The sequence below is a fragment of the Ascaphus truei genome, chromosome 2, assembly GCF_040206685.1.
Source record: "Ascaphus truei isolate aAscTru1 chromosome 2, aAscTru1.hap1, whole genome shotgun sequence".
Lineage (NCBI taxonomy): Eukaryota > Metazoa > Chordata > Amphibia > Anura > Ascaphidae > Ascaphus > Ascaphus truei.
Window position 1 is genome coordinate 135,190,035 of NC_134484.1, and position 21,452 is coordinate 135,211,486.

The 21,452-nt window shown below is 43.9% G+C and overlaps 1 protein-coding gene across 2 annotated transcripts in view; it reads right to left on the minus strand.

Moving 5' to 3' along the window:
* Positions 1 to 20,094, minus strand: part of YES1 (YES proto-oncogene 1, Src family tyrosine kinase) — a 55,301-nt gene extending 35,207 nt beyond the window's left edge. For both annotated transcript variants that reach the window (XM_075585249.1, XM_075585250.1), the window contains exon 1: positions 19,577 to 20,094. The gene's annotated coding sequence lies outside the window, so the exon portion shown is untranslated. The remainder of the gene's footprint in view (positions 1 to 19,576) is intronic.
* Positions 20,095 to 21,452: the final 1,358 nt, after the last annotated feature.

Here is a 21,452-nt window from a genome sequence, read left to right on the forward strand (position 1 = left end):
AAAACCCCCACTTGAAGTCAATAGGAGTTTTCAGCCGATAGCAGCCACTTCGAATTTTCAGATACGTTGAGCAAATATATCTGACTATGCTCAAATCTTGGGACGTTTTCATTGAGCAACTGTAGGGAAAACATGCTTTTTGTTCTTGGCATCTTGGATCCACCTTTGTTACTTGGTCAGACCACCCCAATTTTCAACTCCACATGGCTGAATTAAGTTCAGCCCTTACATAAAATATACAAAAGGGAGTTTTAGCATCTTTCAGTAACAAGGCCCTTGCCATGATCAAAGAAAAGCACAACTTAATCCAGGAGTGGGAAAATCCAGTCTTCAAGGGCCACCAACAGGTCAGGTTTTCAGAATCTCTGCTTCAGCACAGGTGGTGCAGTCTTCGATATCCTGAAAACCAGACCTGTTGGTGGCCCTTGAGGACTGGAGTTGCCCACCACTGACATAATCCAATGTAGCCACCTACCACGATACCAAGAAACCAAGTGCAACATTTTTATCTTCTGCACAAAATTCTCTCAGTAACCATCTGCAAGTGGTTAGTGTGAGCCTTGTTAAAAAATAGAGCTGACATTGTTATTTTTCCACCGAGTGGTTGGATTTCCGTCCACAAAAGAATCAAAGCCTTCAGCAATAAAAAGGTGGTTCATTTGCCTGAACATTACATTTTTTTCCTTATAAAAGTAGCAATTATGTCTGTTCAAGATAACAGGAAGCGAGAGAGCTTGGCAGAGTTTCTTTCCAGAAAAAGGGACTGGATGGTTTGACACTACAGTTAATTGCAACATTAAGTCATCCTTCGTTTGAAATTAAAGGCTAAATATGCTAAGGCTGTTGTTAAAGCAGCAAAACGTGATATCTTATGTTTTTCCTTTTTTTAAATAAATCAGTTCTGTATTATTAGACAGTGACTGCATTAATTTATTTTTTTTTTTTTTTTAAATTCATCTCAATGCCATTTTGAATACGTTTTAAAGCACTCTTTGATTTCTATAGCAGACTTTAGCCCACCTCCCAAGCAGTGCAAGATGCAAGATGCAGTGCAACCCTTTCCTGCTTGGGATAATTTGTTGCAAATGTTCCCAGCAGTTTGAGCTGTAAACTGTAATAGATAATGTTACCTTGGTATTTATAAGGATACATTGTAGCTGTTGAGCGACACCTGACTGAAGCAGCCATTATGTTAGGCACACAATCAGGATTTTTACAGATGTATAACTGGAGCACCAAACGATTGCCAGCTTAGGCTGTGCTTATAGTGACGACGACTCTGCCCGAAAACAAATGTATTGCCGCAGTCGAGTGCGCTTATAGTAGGCGCAACGCGAAATTTGAAAGCCGGTCAAATTTGATTTTTCAGAGGCTGTCACCACATGTGACAGCCTCTGAACCAATCAATGCCCTGGTCGTCCGCGACATCGCCGCAAAGCGAATTACAACTTTCGCTTGCGGCGACGGGTGACGTCACCCGTCGCGCGCACTATAAGCGCGGCCTTAGGTAAGAATGTAGAATTGTACATTGTCACATGCTTTACAAATAAGAAAAGGGAAAATAAAGTTGATAAGTAGTATTGCTGCTTTAAGATCCAATAACAATGCAGATCTTACTGAAAGCAGAAAGTCATCTTCTTTACACAACAGCTGGGGATTCATGGTAACCATGATTTTTGGCAGTCTAGTGCGATTTTGTTTTTTTGGTTTTCATTAGAAACAAGTTTAGGTCGACAAGTTTACAGTATTACTGGAAGTGCACCAAATACTCACTCTTTCTAAACATTATTCCAAGATGAAGTCAGCAGTGAAAGCTTTTGCAACAGTGCTCTGTTATGATGACAGGTGTATTTAAAAGTACCTTTAGTATTGTATCCTGCTCTCTGTCACCTGAAACCTATTAGAAGATTACAATAAAGTCTATTTAAAAAAAAACAAAAAAAAATTACCTTTAGAGATTTACTATTCCTTTCATTGCCAAAGCACATATTTTACATTTATCGCCTGGAAAGGCTGATATACAGTATGGTAGTGAACAATGACAAACTGGGATTTATAATGAATGGCTTGTGACAATCCTAACAGACTCATAACCCAACACATTTCTATGTTAGCATCTATAGAATCCCTTCTTCGGCTTGTTCGACAAAAAACAGATTTCCAACATACAAAACAGAAAATAAAAATACCACTTGTGAGCACATTCACATCTCAGACAGGACTGCACCCTGCTTTTCCCCCGTTATCTCCTAGCATACAGTGCTTCCACTGTAGCAAGGGATTCTGGGAAATTACATGCAAATATGCACACAATCACCTTTGCTTCAAATCCATTTTGGCATGGACCCCTATAAGCTTATGCCTGCTGCATTGCACAGCTTTCCAGCACAGCCTGGGTTTAAGTGCATAGCCAGTAAACTTACCCACAGACAGCTGTTTCGACTTTTTGGGTATCCTCAGTGTGAGGCTGGTTATACTGGCTTTGCAATTTGAAACTGGGATAGGCTTCAACCACACCTTAAAAAAAAGTTATGGTGGCTAAAAAAAAAGAGACAAAAACCCTGCCCCGTATTCACATGGCTGGGACAGGTCTGCAACCCTGCTTTTCAACTTTATCTCCTAGCATAAAGTGCTCCCACTGCAGCAAGAGACTCTGGGAAATGACATAACATAAATAGCAAGAGGAAAGAATTGGACTGTATAGATTTTTTTTTCTGTCTTGTAGAACATGTGCCCTTATCCTAGGCCGGGGGCAAAAAATTTTTTATGGGGGGGGGGCACGGCAGTTACAGAGGACCCGCCCTTTTCCCCAAGGCATTTAAATTAAATACCGTGGGGTTGCGCGACGCCTCTGTAACTCACTTACCGTAATTCAGCCGGCTTCAGGCGACGCTGGGTCACCGACGACCTCCATGCTGCCAAAGACAGAGGTCATTACACTCTGCTCATATTACTCGACCTCTCTGCAGCATTTGACACCGTGGACCAACCTCTTCTCCTCCACATTCTCCATACTCTTGGTATTCGGAACAAAGCTCTATCCTGGATCTCATCCTACCTCTCCCATCGTACTTTCAGTGTCTCTTCTGCTAACACCTCCTCCTCCTCTATTGATCTCTCTGTGGGGGTAACCCAGGGCTCTGTCCTGGGACCCCTTCCCTTTACTCTTTACACACTCTCTCTAGGTGACCTAATAACATATTTTGGGTTTAAATATCACCTCTATGCTGACGACACACAAATTTACCTTTCAACCCCTGACCTTACACCCGCTATACAGACCAAAGTTTTTGAATGTCTCTCTGGAATATCATCCTGGATGGCCATCCACCGACTGAAACTTAACATGGCAAAAATAGAGCGCCTTATACTTCCTCCCAAACCTGGCCCTACTACCTCCTTCCACATTACTGTTGGAAATACGATCATTCACCCAGTAGCCCAAGCACGCTGCTTAGGGGTCACACTCGATTACGCTCTCTCATTCTCCTCTCACATTCAAAATGTTTCTAAAACTTGTTGCTTTTTGCTTTTTCCTCTGCAATATCACAAAGATACGCCCTTTCCTCTGTTACTCGTCTGCTAAAACTCTGACTCAGGCCCTCATTCTCTCCCGTCTCGATTACTGTAACCTCCTGCTGTCCGGTCTTCCTGCCTCTCACCTGTCTCCCCTACAATCTATCCTAAACGCTGCTGCCAGAATCACTCTACTCTTTCCTACATCTGTCTCTGCGTCTCACCTCATGAAATCTCTCTCCTGGCTTCCGATCAAATCCCGCATCTGACACTCCATTCTCCTCCTCACTTTTAAAGCTTTACACTCCTCTGCCCCTCCTTACATCTCAGCCCTAATTTCTCGCTATGCACCATCCCGACCCTTGCGTTCTTCTCAAGGAAGTCTTCTTTCTACCCCCTTTGTATCTAAAGCCCTCTCCCGCCTTAAACCTTTCTCACTGACTGCCCCGCACCTCTGGAATGCCCTTCCCCTCAATACCTGACTAGCACCCTCTAGTTCCACCTTTAAGACCCACCTTAAGACACACTTGCTTAAAGAAGCATATGAATAGCACTGTGGATAATCCTGGACACATGATACATAAAGCTTGGCCCCCTGCAGACGCACTTACTAGAACTCCCTCCTACTGTCTCTATACGTTCCCCTACCTACCAATTAGATTGTAATCTCCTCGGAGCAGGGACTCCTCTTCCTTAATGTTACTCTTATGTCTGAAGCACTTATTCCCATGACCTGTTATTTATATTTGTTATTTATTTGATTACAACATGTATTACAACTGTGAAGCGCTATGTATATTTATGGCGCTATATAAAAGACATACAATACAATAAATACATACAATGTGATGTGACATCACATGACAGTAATCTCAGGAACTGGGTTGTCCCCAGAGCAAAAACTGACATGGTTAAGATGTAGATGACCCCCTGGTTCCAATTGTTAACAAAAAAAGATTAAAAAAAAAAAAAAAATAAGTTGTGGTTGCAGGTTTGCAAAGGTTCATAAAGGTTATGCTTTAAAGTGTAACCAATGCTTCCTTGAGGTGTAGATCTGTTAGAAAATACACCCTATTAACTATTAACATTGAAGAAAATCACGGTTAGCACTCAATATAGGCCTCGCCTACTGACAAAGAAGCAAAAACATAAATAATAATAATAATTTAATATATATATATATATATATATATCAAATTCAATGAGGCAAGAAATGACTTAAAGCAAAAAATGTTGTCTGGTCTATTTCTCCTGCCAACCACCCACCCCCTTGTCTATTGTCTAAATGTCTATTTACAGCATTGTAACTAGGGAGTCCTCTGCAGTTCAACCGTATTACTTACGAGATACTTACTGGGTGTAGTGATCAGTGAAACACAATGGCCTGCAAATCTTGCAGATCCCATGGGCCAATAGGACGCCACACCACCATTGTTTCCTGACTTTGGACGACCATTGAAACCCCCTTCAGAAACACCAGTAATTGCACTGGTAAAATAATTGCATCTTGGGAAGCAGGGCATCCCCAGAGGTAAAGATTGAAGGTTGCAAATAAAGCAGTGCGATAGTGGAGGAACTGTAAGCAATGGATTAGGCAACTAGAATCTATATTCAAACTGAATTTACTACATGGTGGTGTTGTTCAAGGATCCTGCACCATAACCAATTGCTGCTCCGGACTAGTTTTTCCTCCTGAAAACCTTTTAAAAGTGCATTACAATCTAAGCAGAGTGAACCAACAGCACCAATATGTACTAATGTATATGCAGCTTATTAGTCATAACATTCATTTAATAATACAAATGTTAGTGTGCTAACAATTGTAAACTCTTATTTAAGCCTCAGAATGCATATATACTTCATTTGACCATTTCCTTCGGTCTATGGCGGAGAGGACATTGACTGCATATAAGTGCCCATATAAATACTACAGGACTTTTCAGCATGTTACAATTACTATAATCACTTTCATGAACTCAGCATTAAAAAAATAGATAGATGTTACACCATGGAAAAAAGGAATTAGCTATGGAAGTGTAGTCATCACTAAAGGGATTAGGTAAACATTATCAAAATACTCCAATGCATTCAGTTACTAGGCCTACGGACATATTAAAAGTTGAACAAAGAGGTACCAATTACCTACATGTGATTAAACAAGCCACTACCATGTTTTACTTTAGTCATAGGAGGGACAAAACATTAAACCCAACAGAAGCTTTTTAGCAAAAAGTATTCGGAAGCAGCGCGCTCTCACCAGCTTGCTGACGTTGAGCCCCAGATATGTGGCAAGACTCTCCGTCCCCAGGACTGCGGCTGAGAAAGCAAAAGAACCCGGCACTGGGGACCGTGTCTGCTGCGATCACGCTTCAGGAGGTGGGGGGGCGCCATGCTTCCGAATCCAGCCCCCCCGCCCCCACAATGTGAATCCTTCCGGGCCACAGTTGAGAGACCTGCCCCGGCAAGACAAACCATAAGTCTTGCTACATGTGTGTCACGGGAGACCAGGACTAATACCAGGGATCAACTCGCCAGACAGAAACACAAGAGTTTATCAAATTAATTTATTGGAAAAAAAAAGTTATCCACAACTGACATATAAACAGACAACACATACCCAACCGGGGAAAACTGGGGATACCCTGCCGACCTGGTTGCAGGGACCTCCTTGCAGAGATTTCCCCTGTCCTTCTCTTCCTGCAATGTCCTCTGAAACAGGATTCCAGGCCTGACACCAGCACAGGAGTGGACATTGCAGCTTCTTTCGGTAACAGCAATAACATCTGCAACTCTGATGGCTTGCTAGGGGTCTCCCTCAACCCCTTTTTATACACTAAACCCACATCATTGAAACATTCAGGGCCAGGTACTGTCTACATGCCCAGCACGATTGGTGGGTAGAGATGCAACATAAAAAGAGTAACATACAAAATGCTACAGTGAAAGGTAACAGTCACTTTTGCAAAAAAAATTAACCACTGTCCCTGAGGTGATGGGACCAGGTTAAGGCCGTGCTTATACCAAATGCGGCCGGGCGACGGCAAAACAAAAGATTTCCACTGAACGCGCACTAAGTGTGCGTGACCACGCGCGAACGAGACGGCCAAGCAAGCGAATTTAGAGCAGAGCTGAGAAATTAATTTTCCCGACCGACAGCCGCGTCACGTGAGCGGTTCAGCCAATGAGAACGAGCCAATGAGAACGAACCGCTCACGTGACATCATGGCCAAGCCTCCCTGTCGCAGGCTTCGGGCATGTGCATCGCCCTAAGGCAGCGCGTGCGCCCTCCCGGATCGGGTATAATCGCAGCCTAAGACATAATACATTATAATACACATAACATAATACCAGTGTATTATTGACAGGTAGGGGTAATGGCAGGCTTGACCTTAATTAGCAAGAGCCATATTTACGCCTACCATCACAATCTGTATAACCTGTTACAGCACTATGCAAGGCATTGTGGGAGGCGACTTGCAGAGCTGTGATTAACAGTACTGCTTCTAAAGAGGTTCTGCAGCAGCTGTGGTATTTCCCTGCAGTGGATAAATGGCTCCTGCGGTTCTCCGTTGTACAGAAGAATATGTTTCAACCCCTGCATATACCGTAGTAGAGTACTATATCAAACAGAGGCGATGGTGTGTTGGTGGGTAAACAGAGTGAAAGTAGTCAAAGATTGAAGGAGAGAGGAAAAGCAATGTTATGGACTACAAAAAAAGGCAACATTAACTTTATCAAACTTCTCTAGTTCAGGCAGCTTATGTTACGCCTTTGCAACCTTTGAAAATTCATGCTTTTTGCAAGCCTTGCTAAAAAGGAATTAAAAACAAAAATGAATCATATGATGTATTCTCTCTTCCTTAGACAAATCACTCAACCACTCCCTCCCCCCAAAAAATATCCCGGTAATAAGGCTTCCACTTCTCAAATTCCTCTTTATATTGTTTCACATTTTCCTTCCAGTTAGTCTTGGAATATTAACACATGGTTTAACTATGCAAGGATTACAGAAGACACAGATACTAACGGGCAGGCTAAAACTTGTGATTGTTAGAGCGGTAAACAACTGCACCCTCTGCTGCCTCATTTTCCTCCTCCCGGAGATGGGCCCTCACATTAATCCAGGCCCGATAGGAATCACAAGGACAAGCAAGGGCAAAGTTACCCAACCTCCACTCCTGCTCCAATACAGGGACAAGCCAGGGCAAAGTTACCAACACTCCACTCCTGCTCCAATACAGGGACAAGCCAGGGCAAAGTTACCCAACCTCCACTCCTGCTCCAATACAAGGACAAGCCAGGGCAAAGTTACCAACACTCCACTCCTGCTCCAATACAGGGACAAGCCAGGGCAAAGTTACCCAACCTCCACTCCTGCTCCAATACAGGGACAAGCCAGGGCAAAGTTACCCAACCTCCACTCCTGCTCCAATACAGGGACAGTGAAAAGGAAAGATCCAGCGCTCCACGGATTTGCAAAAGTATCAAATTTATTGCGCCATACACAACAACCGTTTCGACCGTAGTAGGTCTTTTTCAAGTGAAAAGGCCTTTTCACTTGAAAAAGACCTACTAAGGTCGAAACGGTCGTTGTGTATGGCGCGATAAATTTGATACTTTTGCAAATCCGTGGAGCGCTGGATCTTTCCTTTTCACAGTTCAAGCTTGGATATTTGTGACAGGTATCCCTTTGAGCCAGCAGCACCGGTAATACTGTTTTGTTTTTTTACTAAATGGTGTGCAACATGTCACTGTTCATTTGACCAATACTGGGACAAGCAAGGGTAACATTATCCACACTCCACTCCTGCTCCAATACAGGGTCAAGCAAGGGCAAAAGTTATCCACACTCCACTCCTGCTCCAATACAGGGACAAGCAAGGGTAAAATTATCCACACTCCACTCCTGCTCCAATACAGGGTCAAGCAAGGGCAAAGCTATCCACACTCCACTCCTGCTCCAATTCAAGTTCTCTCTTTCAAACGCGAAAGTACACAATCATTCCATTACACACACTTTATTAATAACTGGACTTCAGCTGGAGGAAGGCAGATCCATTGTTTTCAAACAATGAATATGTTAAAAGAATGATACATTTTGCATGCATAGCACATGTAGAACGGACATTGATGTAACCTTAGCCTATGATGGCAGGAGGATCCTTCTATGCGCTGCACGTCCCGGGAACACGTCATGTAGGATTTATCTATTTAAGAAAACTAAAATATATTTTGGGGATGTAATGGTCAGGGATGGAAAAATCCTGAGCGCCTAAAATTGTGTGAGGGAAGGAAGGGAGGAGAGTGTGGGTGTGCGCGCGCGTACGTGTTACACAGAGGCACACAGGTGGGGGGAGAAGGTTTGAGTGCCACGTCAGCCCGCCTCTTTTACCAGATTTGCCTTTTTTATTTGCCCACCCCATGTTTTTATTTATTAAACGTTTTACCAGGAAATAATACATTGAGAGATCTAATTTTTCAAGAATGTCCTATACTGTAATGGTTATGCTGCAACAAATACAATATGAAACTGACACCAACTAAGCAGACTTTGTAAATGTTTCTAAAAAGATATATGCAGCAAAGCAATCTAAAACATTACAAAAAGGTATGTTCCAAAATATACTGGAATCTTGAGTAGACAAAAGGTCATGAACACACTATAAAATTGTGACAATAGATTCTCTGGATTTCAAACAAAAAACAAACAATTTGGCACGTATTATGAAGCATTATCAGCTCAACAGTAGTGCATTACCAGAGGTAAACTTCTACTTTCCAACAACTGCCAGACCCATTATGCCAAAGGGCTGCAAGAAACAATTCAACGCTCAAATGAATGTAAACGTAACATGGTGTAATACAGCAAAACACCCACATTTACCGTCTCAAACGCAATTCTGTCTCCTACAGTTTGCAGAGCAATGTTCACACCAGAAGAGCAGTAACTTATATATATTAAAGTAGCAATAGTACATTCCTCCATGTGACCATGTATAATGCTACATTCTTACCTAAGCCAGCAATCGTTTGGTGCTCCTGCTATACATCTGTAAGGCCGAGTCCATAGAAGGACAGGCCGTGCTGAGCCGTGCGGACGCTCCGCGCTGAGCCCCTGCATCCTCAATGAGGATGCCTTTAGAGGGGGCTCACGCGAGCATCCTCAGGCGTGCTGACGAGTTGGAGTTTTCAGCCGAGCGCCAAGCTGTTTTTCAGCTCGCTGTCGGCTGATAACATCCAATCAGCGCGGAGCTGCGTCAACGTCACGGTGCCGTGACGTCGGCGCCGACGACGTCGACCTCAGTGCGTACGGGCGATTGGCTCAGCGACGTCACTGCCCCGCCTCCCTCAGTCTCCCCCCGCCTGCTGGCTCGCCTGCATGGGCATGAAATCGTGCAGATTTCAGCAGGCGAGCCTCAGCGCGGCTCGGATCTCCTCACCCCTCTATGGCCCGGGCCTAAGAATCCACATTATGTTGCATTCATTTTGTTAGGCACACAATGTAACATCATATTACCAAGTGTAACACATTATTTGTACTGCTTTCAGAGCAATAGACAGTCAGCTGTTTGGAGCACAGCAACAGATCAGTTTGTGATACTTTGTTGCCAAAGGGCAGACTTCAAATAGGCATTTCAGAGCCAGTTTCAAAAGAGGAAGTGGATATGACTTTCTAAATGGTTGCAGTAGCAAACAAAGAATCACTACATTTAAAAAAATAATAATAATAATTAAAATCATTAAAAATGGCATTAGGAGTTAAATAAATCAGTTTTATAGTATTTTTTTTAACACAAAAAAATAAAAATAAAAGCTTTTTCAAATTTTGCTGCTTTAACTCTTCACCAAGTGAAAAATAGAACCTGGAGCCAATTCAACTTTTCATGCAAGATTATGGTATACAAAATGACAGTAATTCTATCACTTAAGTCCCCATCACATAAGTTGAATACTGTTTCATGTAGACTTATTCACAACAGAAAAAAAACCTGCCCCAGAGAGGTCTAAATACATTTACTGCTGCAGGTTATGTGTCCTCTCTCAGGGCATGAAGAACAAAGTCAATCTATTTGCTTTAGGTTGTGTTACACAAGTGTCGTCCACTTTGCATATCTGACAAAGGCAACCTGGTTGCTTCCCCTTTTATCCCTCCTGTATGGAAACAAAAACAAAACAGGTCAATGAGAATTGGTGGGCATTAAACCAGGCCGTGCTGCAATAAAACAAACCATTGCAAACACTGTGCTGAAGGAAAAAGGCTGGGGTGTATTTCCCTTGCCGAGAGTATATTAACCCTGCAGGCATGTAGTTCATTGCAACGTTGCTGAAAACCGTGGCAATGACTGGGTTAAAGCAGAGCATCATTTCTCAATGGCCACCCTTGGCCTTCAGATTATCTTTGCCTTATTTCCCTCTCCCTGAATCAGTTCCAAACAGAATTCCCATTTTGTAGATAAAGCGCGGTTAGCCGCGTGAAACGCGTAAGAGGTTTCTCTTGCTGTTTTTAGGTGCCATTAAAGTATTTTTGTACGGGAAGAGAGCACTCCGGTTTACACTTTTTTCCAAGGCAGCTGCACTGCCTGATTACTCCATTTCTCTGCTGATCTCGCTTGGAGGAGCACACTGACAGTACCCAAAAAATCACGGTACACCGAGTGAGTCATTTTCTTATTTGCATATACTCACCGCATTATTGAAACACTGGTTACGGAGTTTACTATTGCACGCTCATATAAGAGCTTAAAAAGAGCTTTAAAACCATTAATTTTAGATGCAGGGATCCCTGGTCCCCGAGATAATTCTTGGTATTAAAATCCCCATCATGTGGGCAAATAGGAAGTCACAACAGCTGAGCGTGGGAGAGAACGAGAAGCTACGACTACTTCCCCAGATACCGGGTCACATTACTGGTGGTTAATAATTGACTCTTAAACATTATCAGTTTCCACCAACTGAATATCTTTATATGAATATACACTCCAAGAACATGTTAAAGTGCCATCTTGCTAAAATACAACCTTGATTTACCTAAACGCATTCTAACCACAGCCGAGATTTCGCTCATTTGATAATTATCAAATAAGACCCATCCTTATCTTCCACCTTTATTGTCTTTTCTCAAAAGACCCATTTGTACCACAGTTGGGAAATGAAAAAGGCTCACATTGTGGATTACCACGGGTCAAACATGATATGTAAATCCCCATAGTTCCCCTTCCTACCCAACAGATCAGAAGCAGCAGAGCAGTACAGATTGCATGAACAGGTTTAGTCAAACAAGAAACTTGAATGACGGGTTGAAAAGGGAGGGAAGTTCCAGCATGAATGTAATAGTGCCATGGAAACTAGAGAGTCATTTTGGACCTACTCATCAAAGCTGCACTGCTCCAATTTGAGCTATTATTTAAGATTGCTTGATCCTGGTGGTCACCAGGTTTATGGCGACTGCATTCTTGCCCCCAGAAGCCATTCTGTACAGCAGATATTTCCCCCCTCCCCCAATGTAATTTCATTTTTGGGGTGGTTAAAATGGCTGCTGACAAATGGTCACTGTTCCTTCACACAAACAGGAAACGTTCCAGCTGGCATCCTGGAAGACAAATTCCTCATTCTTAACCAATGGGTCTTTTGGTATAGAATCTATGTAGTCCTACTTCAGGAAACTCCATTGTTCAGACTATTCCCAAAAGAAGGAGGCTGGAGTGGAGTGCAGTTTTAAAAACAATGTATAAAGCCGTGCAACAAATACATATATAAGGCCGAGCTCACACTGCCTGCTACGACCACGCGCTTCTGTGAGCGCCTCCGCCGCGCTCCTACAGCCCAGCGATCTGTGAGCTAGCTGCAGGAGTTGGGTTCGCGTCGATTGGGGGCGTCACGGAGCTGGTTCGCCTTTATTGGCTGAACCAGCTCACGTGACGAGACTGCAGTCCGAAATTTCAATTTGGGTTGTGGCGGCAAAATGTTGCAGCGTCAACGCTGTACTTTGCAGCTACAAGCAGTTTCTAGTGTGACAACTCTCATCCACTAGCCTCAAAGAGTGCCGAACGTGTAAGCGTGTGCACGTCGCGTAGCAGGCAGTGTGAACTAGGCCTGTGTCACTCAGTTTCATCTTTTAAAAAGGTGGAATCTTTTATAAGCAGAATGTCAGATTTAAAAAAATAAACCTACAAGACTGAATGTAACTGTTTCATGCGCTCATAATATATATTTTCTTTAACTGTGCACACAATGTCTTGTATATAATGTATACCTTGTTCATTTATGTAACTGTACTTGTAACCATGTATTATTTGTTTTACTGTGTGCCCAGGACATACTTGAAAACGAGAGGTAACTCTCAATGTATTACTTCCTGGTAAAATATTTTATAAATAAAGGGAAAAAAACAACATAACAGCTTTTCTATGATGTTTAACATTCGCTTAAGCATTATATATGAAAATGTTAAGACCAATTGCCTTTCAGCAACCGCTACCACCATAGAAATACAAATATTTCAGAATATCAAATGTGAACACACAGCTAAGCAAAGAATGCAGCTGTGAGAAATTTGCAAGGGACACGGGAAAATTACAAACCACGAAATTTATAGAAATGCGATTTTTTTTTTGAGAGAGGCTGTGAAAAAGTTGTTTTACACAGCACCAATGTTTCTTGGCACCAGAAAACTGCAGAGGAATTTGTCAGCGATGCCATACACGATTATTACAATTAATTTTACCTCTAGAAAAATGTGCAGACATTTTACAAATGCCAGTGAGCAGGATATGTTGAAATTTATTCTAAATGCAAGGAAATAAGTAAATGATAAAAAAAAAAGTGAATCTATTTCACATTAAAAAAAAAAAATAAAAAAATAAAAAAAGGTTAACAAGGTGTCAAGTCAAAGGGAATAACTAATCTTGCACAATGAGCGAGGGAAAAAAGCCAAGCGTCCAAGCATAGAGCAAACACAGCCTGGGCGGAAACAAAAGCACAAAGCCAGAACATCAACAAGGTGTAACCGTAAATGTTTCTCAGAGGGCAGAAAACAAAACTCAAACACGCAACAAAAAGGTCACCATTACTACAAGTGTTTAAAGAAATATTCACATTGTCTTGAAGTGCAGGCAGAGAGGGTTCAAATTCATTTTTATACTTGAAATGATTTAGAAATTAAATTCCACATGACTTTTTAACATATGAAACAGTTGTGCAAGTCAGGAAGTTCCAAGTAGGCAGATAATCAGGGATTCCCCACTATGGGAGTAGGCAACCAAATTCCAGTGCCTGGGGGATTATTTATTATCATTGTGTATTAATAATGCACCAACATGTTCCATAGCGCTGTACAATAGGTTTGGAGGATGAAAACAATGAAATGACAGACGTAAACTTACATTGTTATAGTAGGTAAGGAGGGTCCTGCCCGTAGGAGCTTACATTCTATAAGGAAGGGTAAGTGGAAACAAAAAAGGAACAGGGGGAGAAGAAGCAGAGCTGCTTGTTGGCGTTGGGGAAGAAGTGGGATTGTGCAGAGGTAGTGCTGAGTGCAGGGTGAAGTGTGAAGATGGAAATGCTTCAATTTACAGCTGAAATATTTTACCCAAGACCAATAACAGAGCAGCTGTAACATCAGCGAACGGCTGCCACCTTTGCTGGGACTCGACTTGGGTATTGTTTCTAAGAGCATCTGAGGTGAACACAGTTGGAGCAGCAAATAGACCTACACAGCATAGATCCAGGGGGGAGGTGCTGAAGATATCCAGGTCTTTGAAGTCTTTTACTGATGAGGTTAACCCTGTCCATGATGGCTCAGTGCAGCAATGCGCAAACTGGGGGGAGGGGGGGCGGTGGGAGAATTTTTAGGGGGGCGCGGGCAGTTACAGAGGCCCCGCGCTCTTTCACACGTCATTTAAATTAAATGCCAGGGGAGGCGTGAGGCCTCTGTAACTCACTTACCTGCTCTCTGCCAGGTCTTCCGCGACGCGGCGTCAAATGACGCAGCGGGTCACGTGATGTCACATGACCCGCGACGTCATTTGACGCCGAGTCATTGGAGAGGGGGGGAGGCGCGAACGCCACGGCTCCCGGGCAGGGGGGCGCAGCTCAATAAGTTTGCGCACCCCTGGCTTAGTGGACAGGAGCAGCGACTAGGACTAGGGCCTACATACTATATATGGAAAGGCCTGTATTTACTGCCCCTATGGTTCTGGGACAGGACTCGGTTCAACAGCAGTATAGAACGGTAAAAGAAGCCCCAATCCACATTCAATATAACAAATTATTTGATTCATTTCTATATGTGTTTTCTTCTCATAGGTATGGGTCAGGTAGTTCAATCTTTCGGCCAAAATAGGTTAACCTTGCAACAACGTCAACAGCAGTATATGCCCCTCTGCCATTTCACAACTCCAAGGGGTGAGACTAAAGGGTTATCTAGGGAGACTGGAAGTCACGGAACCCAATTTCACAGGCAGCTGACAGATTTAGGGGTAAAACAAACTCCGTTATTGCCCGACTAGCTGGTTGTGGGGTACATATTTTATTTTTACAGTGCCAACATTGTACGCAGTGCTTTACAAAGTCACAATAAAGGGTAAATAAATGACAAACAATGGGGAGAATTGCGGCTGTAAATGATAACGGAGACCCTGCCCCGAAGAGATTACAATCCAAGTAAAGAATATATCAACTTGTTTCTACTTAATAGAGATTTTTTTTTTTTTTTTCCACACTCACGGGCTTGAGCAATTTCTACAGATAGATGTTAAAAACATGGCGGACATTAAGCACAAGCCGCTTGTAAATCAGACATATGCTTTAAACATTATAGGTATTCATTTAAAAAGTCACGCAAAGTAAACATTATGCCAATATCCCTGTTTAAAATTGTGCTGCACATAACACATTTGAACTTAAAATTAGGTAAAGAATTAGGTCATATAAATGGGGACTACTTTTTAGCATAAACTTGATTATCCCTTCTGCAGGGAAAGGGTTAAGCCGACCGTCCCTTTTCCCCCACAGGGCAGAATGAGTTATTTTGTAAGTCTAGCAGCTGAAGAATATACATTGCTTTCCTGAAGCCGTTGTGGTCTCCACAACAATGGTGCACACGTTATTCTGACTCATACCTGTCAAGACACTATAACCCTAAACTGCAATTCAATCTGGCATACTTCACTTTTCAAGATCAGGTTTGAGATGTATTATGGCGAAAGAGATTATTTACCCTAAAACCCAGACGTAGTATCAAAGTGGGGAGCCCGGGCATTATAAACCCAAATAAATAAACAAAAGCTTCAAGCAATGAAATTTGAAGACTACAGGAAAATGACTAAGAGGAAGCACTTCCGCTGGCAACTCCAATGAAACCTGTTGGAAGCCAGGGAAAAAACAACAGCAAGCACCTGTGAAGGGCAAGCATTCTGGGCGAGACTAAACCGGGAGGTCGAATATTTCCTCTCCTGTACAAGACTCCACCAAAAAGGCTAATTTTATATATCCATCATCTTCAGCCATTGGCGATACACTGCTGGATTAAGGCCTCCCCAATAATATATCAACACACACACACACACCATTCTGTAGAAGATTTATTATATTCCAATCAACGTTTCGGACGCCAGCAGAGCCTTTTCAGTCGACAAAGGCTCTGCTGGCAGCCGAAACATTGATTGGAATAGCATAAATCTACAAATTGGCGTGTGCCTGTCATCCGGACTTTATTTTGTATAATACAGCAGCTCATTTTTTTGGTATACTGGTTTACAGAGCACCCTATTATAACTGCTGTTGGCTAGAGCGCCCATCAGCTGCATACATTATAAATATATATGTGTATACATGCACACAAACATTTTCTTGCTGTCGTCTTCAATCAAGCAATGAGAAGAAAGGGGCCACTGATTCTTCACAAGCAGTTGTTCTCAGCTATCATCAGAATGGACAGCAGCCCACTTGTATGCAAGAATGGAAGGGGGGGGGGCCAAGGGGGATTTATGAATGAATTCCTTTCCTCCTCCTTCTCTATGACTATTCATGTGGAAGAGGGTCAAAAGCAGGATTAGAGGCTTTATTTCCCCCCCACACAAGACAATTAACCTCTTAGGGACAGAGTCAAGATCACACGTCACATTTTTATTGCCACGTAGGGCTCAGCAAGAAATATAGATATATACAGTGTTCGACAAACCTATACATTTGCACGCCCCGGGCGAGTGGATTTAACATCTTGGCGAGCTCCTATTGGCCCAAGCAGCACACGTGTGGTACTAGGTGGCGAGTAGATTTTTTGGTGATTTGTCGACCACTGGATATATAGAGATATATATATATATATATATATATATATATATATATATATATATATATATATATATATATATATATATATATATATATATATATATATATAATTTCTTGCTGAGCCCTACGTGGCAATAAAAATGTGACGTGTGATCTTGATATATATATATATATATATATATATATAAAATCAGTAAACAAAGTGACGTTTAATTTGTAGGCACAAGGATTTCCCTTCCTTAAAGCGCTAACAAAACAGTCACTGAACAACCACACTGTAAAATGCAGAGAACACTAATATGATACAGATATCGGGGGGGCAGCAGACACGGTCAGCCCAGGGAGAGGGGATATTAGTACTGATGAGCAGTGGCAAGAGAATTATGAATATTCAGCCTTACCTTTAGAAGTTCCCTAAAACAAAACCCTTTAAAAAAGGTGACCTAACACTTCTGACTTATTTCCTTTTATTCACCCTAGTAGCACATAAACAAACTGAAGTAGAAGCGATACCTATTGGCTAACCCATGGTTAAAGAGTGCAAGCTTATTACTTTTTGGTAAAATAAATAAATCTGCCTGAAAAGGGGACCTTTGTGATCCTGAAAGCTTTGCACTTTTTATGCACAGAGTAGGCCTCGGGCATGGTCAGCGCCGTGCTGAAGCGTGCTGCTGCTTGACAGTGAGCCCCTGGAGCCGCAATGAGAGCGGCTTTAGCAGGGGCTCGCGCACGCTTCCGCACGCTTGCGGAAGCGTGTGTCTTACCTAATCTTTAGTTTTGGCGGTCACGGGAGCGCAGGGCCGGTCACGTGAGCGGTTCGCCCAATGAGGGCGAACCAGCTCCGTGACGTCACTGGCCCGCCCCCCAGACACGCCCACGGACGGCGCGCGCTCTAAGGCCAGGGAAAGCACTGCTCTCCCTCAGCGCGCCTCCGCACGGCTTCAATGTCTATGGACTAAGCCTTAGGCTGCGTCTCCACTGGCGCTGACCGCACTCATGCTTGAGAGCGGTGAAGTCACCAACTTTCCAAGCATGAGCACCGGGTGTCCTGTCTATTTTGCAAGCACGTGCGTGGGGGCATGTTGAGTGCGCTTCAAACTCTCTCTCTCTCTTTTTTGTCTCCCCAAGCGCCAATCTTGGGAGAGCGTACGCCCGCAAGTGCCACGTGAGCGGGGATGTGAGTGTTAGGCCTCGTCCAGGGTGGTGCCGAGCGGGCGTGCGCACGCTGGACACATTGCGACAATGGCCTGCGTGAACGGGCAGGCGAGCCTGCTCAGCCGCTTGCCGAGCAAGCAAAATTGATTTTGCTGCTCGCAAGCGCGTCACGTGAGCGGTTCGCCCAATGACAGCAAACCAGCTCCGTGATGTCATGGCTGCGCCCCCAGACTTGAGGACCTAACCGGGCAGGAATCGCCCGGACGAGCAGGGCGCAGCGCTGGATCACCAGCACGCCTGTTTCCACCCTAGACGAGGCATTAGGCTGCGGCCAAGAGGAAGCGAGAACAATGGCGCTCATGTGCGATTACGTCACGCTCCCTGTTCGGCCGGGAGATTTATAGCCGTCTTGGTGCGCGCTGGTTCGCTCACGACGCGCTTGCGGACGACAAATTCTAAATTTCCTTGCTCTGCAAGCAGCTAAGCGCCGAGCATTGCCTCAATGTGTTTCATAGCGGCCAGTGTGAGCGCTCCCGCTCAGCGCCACCCTGGCCGAAGCCTTAAGATTCCAATAAGTAAAATCGGCAAGCGCCGCGCGCTCAGCACTATAATGAACGCAGCCTTAGCCATTATAGGCATTGCTTCTACACTACTTTTGTTTGCCCATTCTACAGGCCAACACGATACCATTCTCTACTTATATTCAGTTACCTACAGTATACCCATGCTGACCAACTTCCCACACACAATTTCCTTGTGTCTCCACTCCCCACCTTTTTAGATTGTCAGCTTTTCAGAGCAGGGGCCTCTTTCCTATTGTCGCTACGTACGTACTCTTATGTTATACAATGTTACTGTCCTCCCTCCCACACTGTACTGCTGAATAAGTTGGCACAAAATAAAAGATAATATTAATAATGTGCAAACAGCAAACAATCAGCCCAGTGCAAGAAAAGTCGACAACGCATTGAGGTCTATAAGATCTATTGCAGGGCCATATGATGCTGTTCCAAGCAAAGGCAACATGGTATAAAACGCAAAGTTACACCAGGGCAGAAAAGTTGCCCCTAATTTTGTGTCACTGACCTCCAGCTCCTCTCTCCTTACAAACATATAATCACCATGAATCAGCCTCAACCCCATGTGGCCAAAGGGAGGTTGTTTTCCGGAGGGCTGGATCAGGACAGAAGAATAAGGGGTGGGATGCATGGCCTAGTCTGAGGATTTCCTGATCCCAACAGCAAAAGGGAAGAGGAATAATACAGAGGAAGGAACACAGCAACATGCCTATATATATATATATATATATATATATATACACATATATATATAGATATAGATCTATATATATATAGATCTATATATATATATATATATATATATATATATATATATATATATATATATATATATATATATACACATACACACACATACATACACACACACACACACAATCACACAATCAGCATGCTGCTGTGCTCCTTAGTGTTATATATTACACATTACATAGACTGTAATCTATCATACATAGACGTATCATACATGTAAACTATTACATACATAGTCAGTGCAGTGAGAAAGGGAGGACCAAAGGGGCTTATTTTCTTACCTGTGCTTACTCCAAGACCCTCACATAAGTTACTTCTCCCTGAGAGAGAAAGGACACGCAAACGATAACAACAAGCCGGGGAATCTCCTTCCTCCCCCGTGTCTCTCAAACTAGGAGAGAATCAGCAGCCATCAGGAGCGGTGGAGGTGCAGGAGGAGGTGGTGCTGCTAGTGCTGCTGCATTCACTCCATGCTGACCATCAAGCCCTGGCCCATGCACTTTGATCTGTTTCCTCCCCCTGCTGCAGAAATCACAGGCTGACACATCTAGGGGTCCTGTCCGACGGTCTGTAATCCCCCACCCTCTGTGCACAGCGGCTCACAACCCCCCAGGGGGGGCGAGGAGGGGGAGCAGAGGGGGGGAAACCCTGAAACCCGTAATAATCACGAGTTTAGCAGGACAAGGGGGCTGAATGCAAGAAGGAGGCGGTGGCAAGGTGCAAAGTTGGCGGGTGTTGCTGCTGCTGGGAGTGAGGAGTGCAGATCCTCCTCATCCTGTGTGCATGGTTTGCTCCCAGCTCTGTGGGGGGAGGAGGAGGGGCAGCAAGCTGAGCTGGGGATAAAGCATGCACTGCAACATGGCTGCTTGCATTACCCAGTGAGGGAGACATAGAAGGTGGGTGATGTATAGACAAGGAAAAGGCAGGAACTAGTGTGTTGGGGGGTACTGTATATACAAAATCAGTAACAAGCATAGCCATTATGGTAATGTATTAACCTCCCTGCACCCCTAGCCCTAGCCCCCATTGGAAGAGGTGCAGGTCAAAATCTTATATCTGCGTTCTCCTTTGTGTTTTTATTTTTCGTTCCTCTAATAAAAGACGTTAGCGCAAAGTACCCACTTTGTAAAGTATGAAACGGATAATTAAGTTCATAGAAATCTGATTACAAGCTGACATGAATTTGCTCATTTGTTTTTCAATGTTTTACATTTACAGCTTTTGTTACCATGATAATAGTAATAACTTCATTTATATAGCGCTTTTCTCCCAATGGGTCTCAAAGCACATCACAACTACAAAAAAAAGCTGTGTGTGCTGTGCACGCGCATAGTAAGTGAAACTTCTTTGACTTTTGTCACAGAAATTGTGTTTGTGATGTTTTAATTAAAAATCAAAATACAATTTCATTGACAAAACGCAAATAAATTTTGACTTTGAAGGTGCGTGCTCGGCACACATCCCCTGTATTAGCTATTTGCACTAGGTGTGAATTCCTCGTGCGTGTGACTGTGTGACTATGTGCGTGTGACTGTGTGTGTGTGCGTGTGACTGTGTGTGTGTGACTGTGACTGTGTGTGTGCATGTGTGACTCTGTGCGTGCATGTGTGACTGTGTGCGTGCATGTGTGACTCTGTGCGTGCATGTGTGATGTATGCGCACCCCCCTGCACTTCGCATATACCCCTGCACCTCACATCACCTGCACCTCACATCACCCCCCTGCACCTCACATCACCCCCCTGCACCTCACGTCACCCCCCTGCACCTCAGGTCACCCCCCTGCACCTCACATCACCCACCCCCTGCACCTCACATCACCCCCCTGCACCTCACATCACCCCCCTGCACCTCACATCACCCCCCGGCACCTCACATTAACCCCCTACACCTCCTCACCTCACATTAACCCCCTACACCTCCTCACCTCACATCACCCCCCGGCACCTCACATCACCCCCCTTCACCCCCTCACATCACCCCCCTTCACCTCCTCACCTCCCCTCACCCCCTACAACTCCCCTCACCCCCTGCACCTCCGATCACCCCCTGCACCCCCCTGCACCTCACATCACCCCCTGCCCCCCCCTGCACCTCACATCACCCCCTGCCCCTCACATCACCCCCCTTCACCTCCTTACATCACCCCCCTTCATCT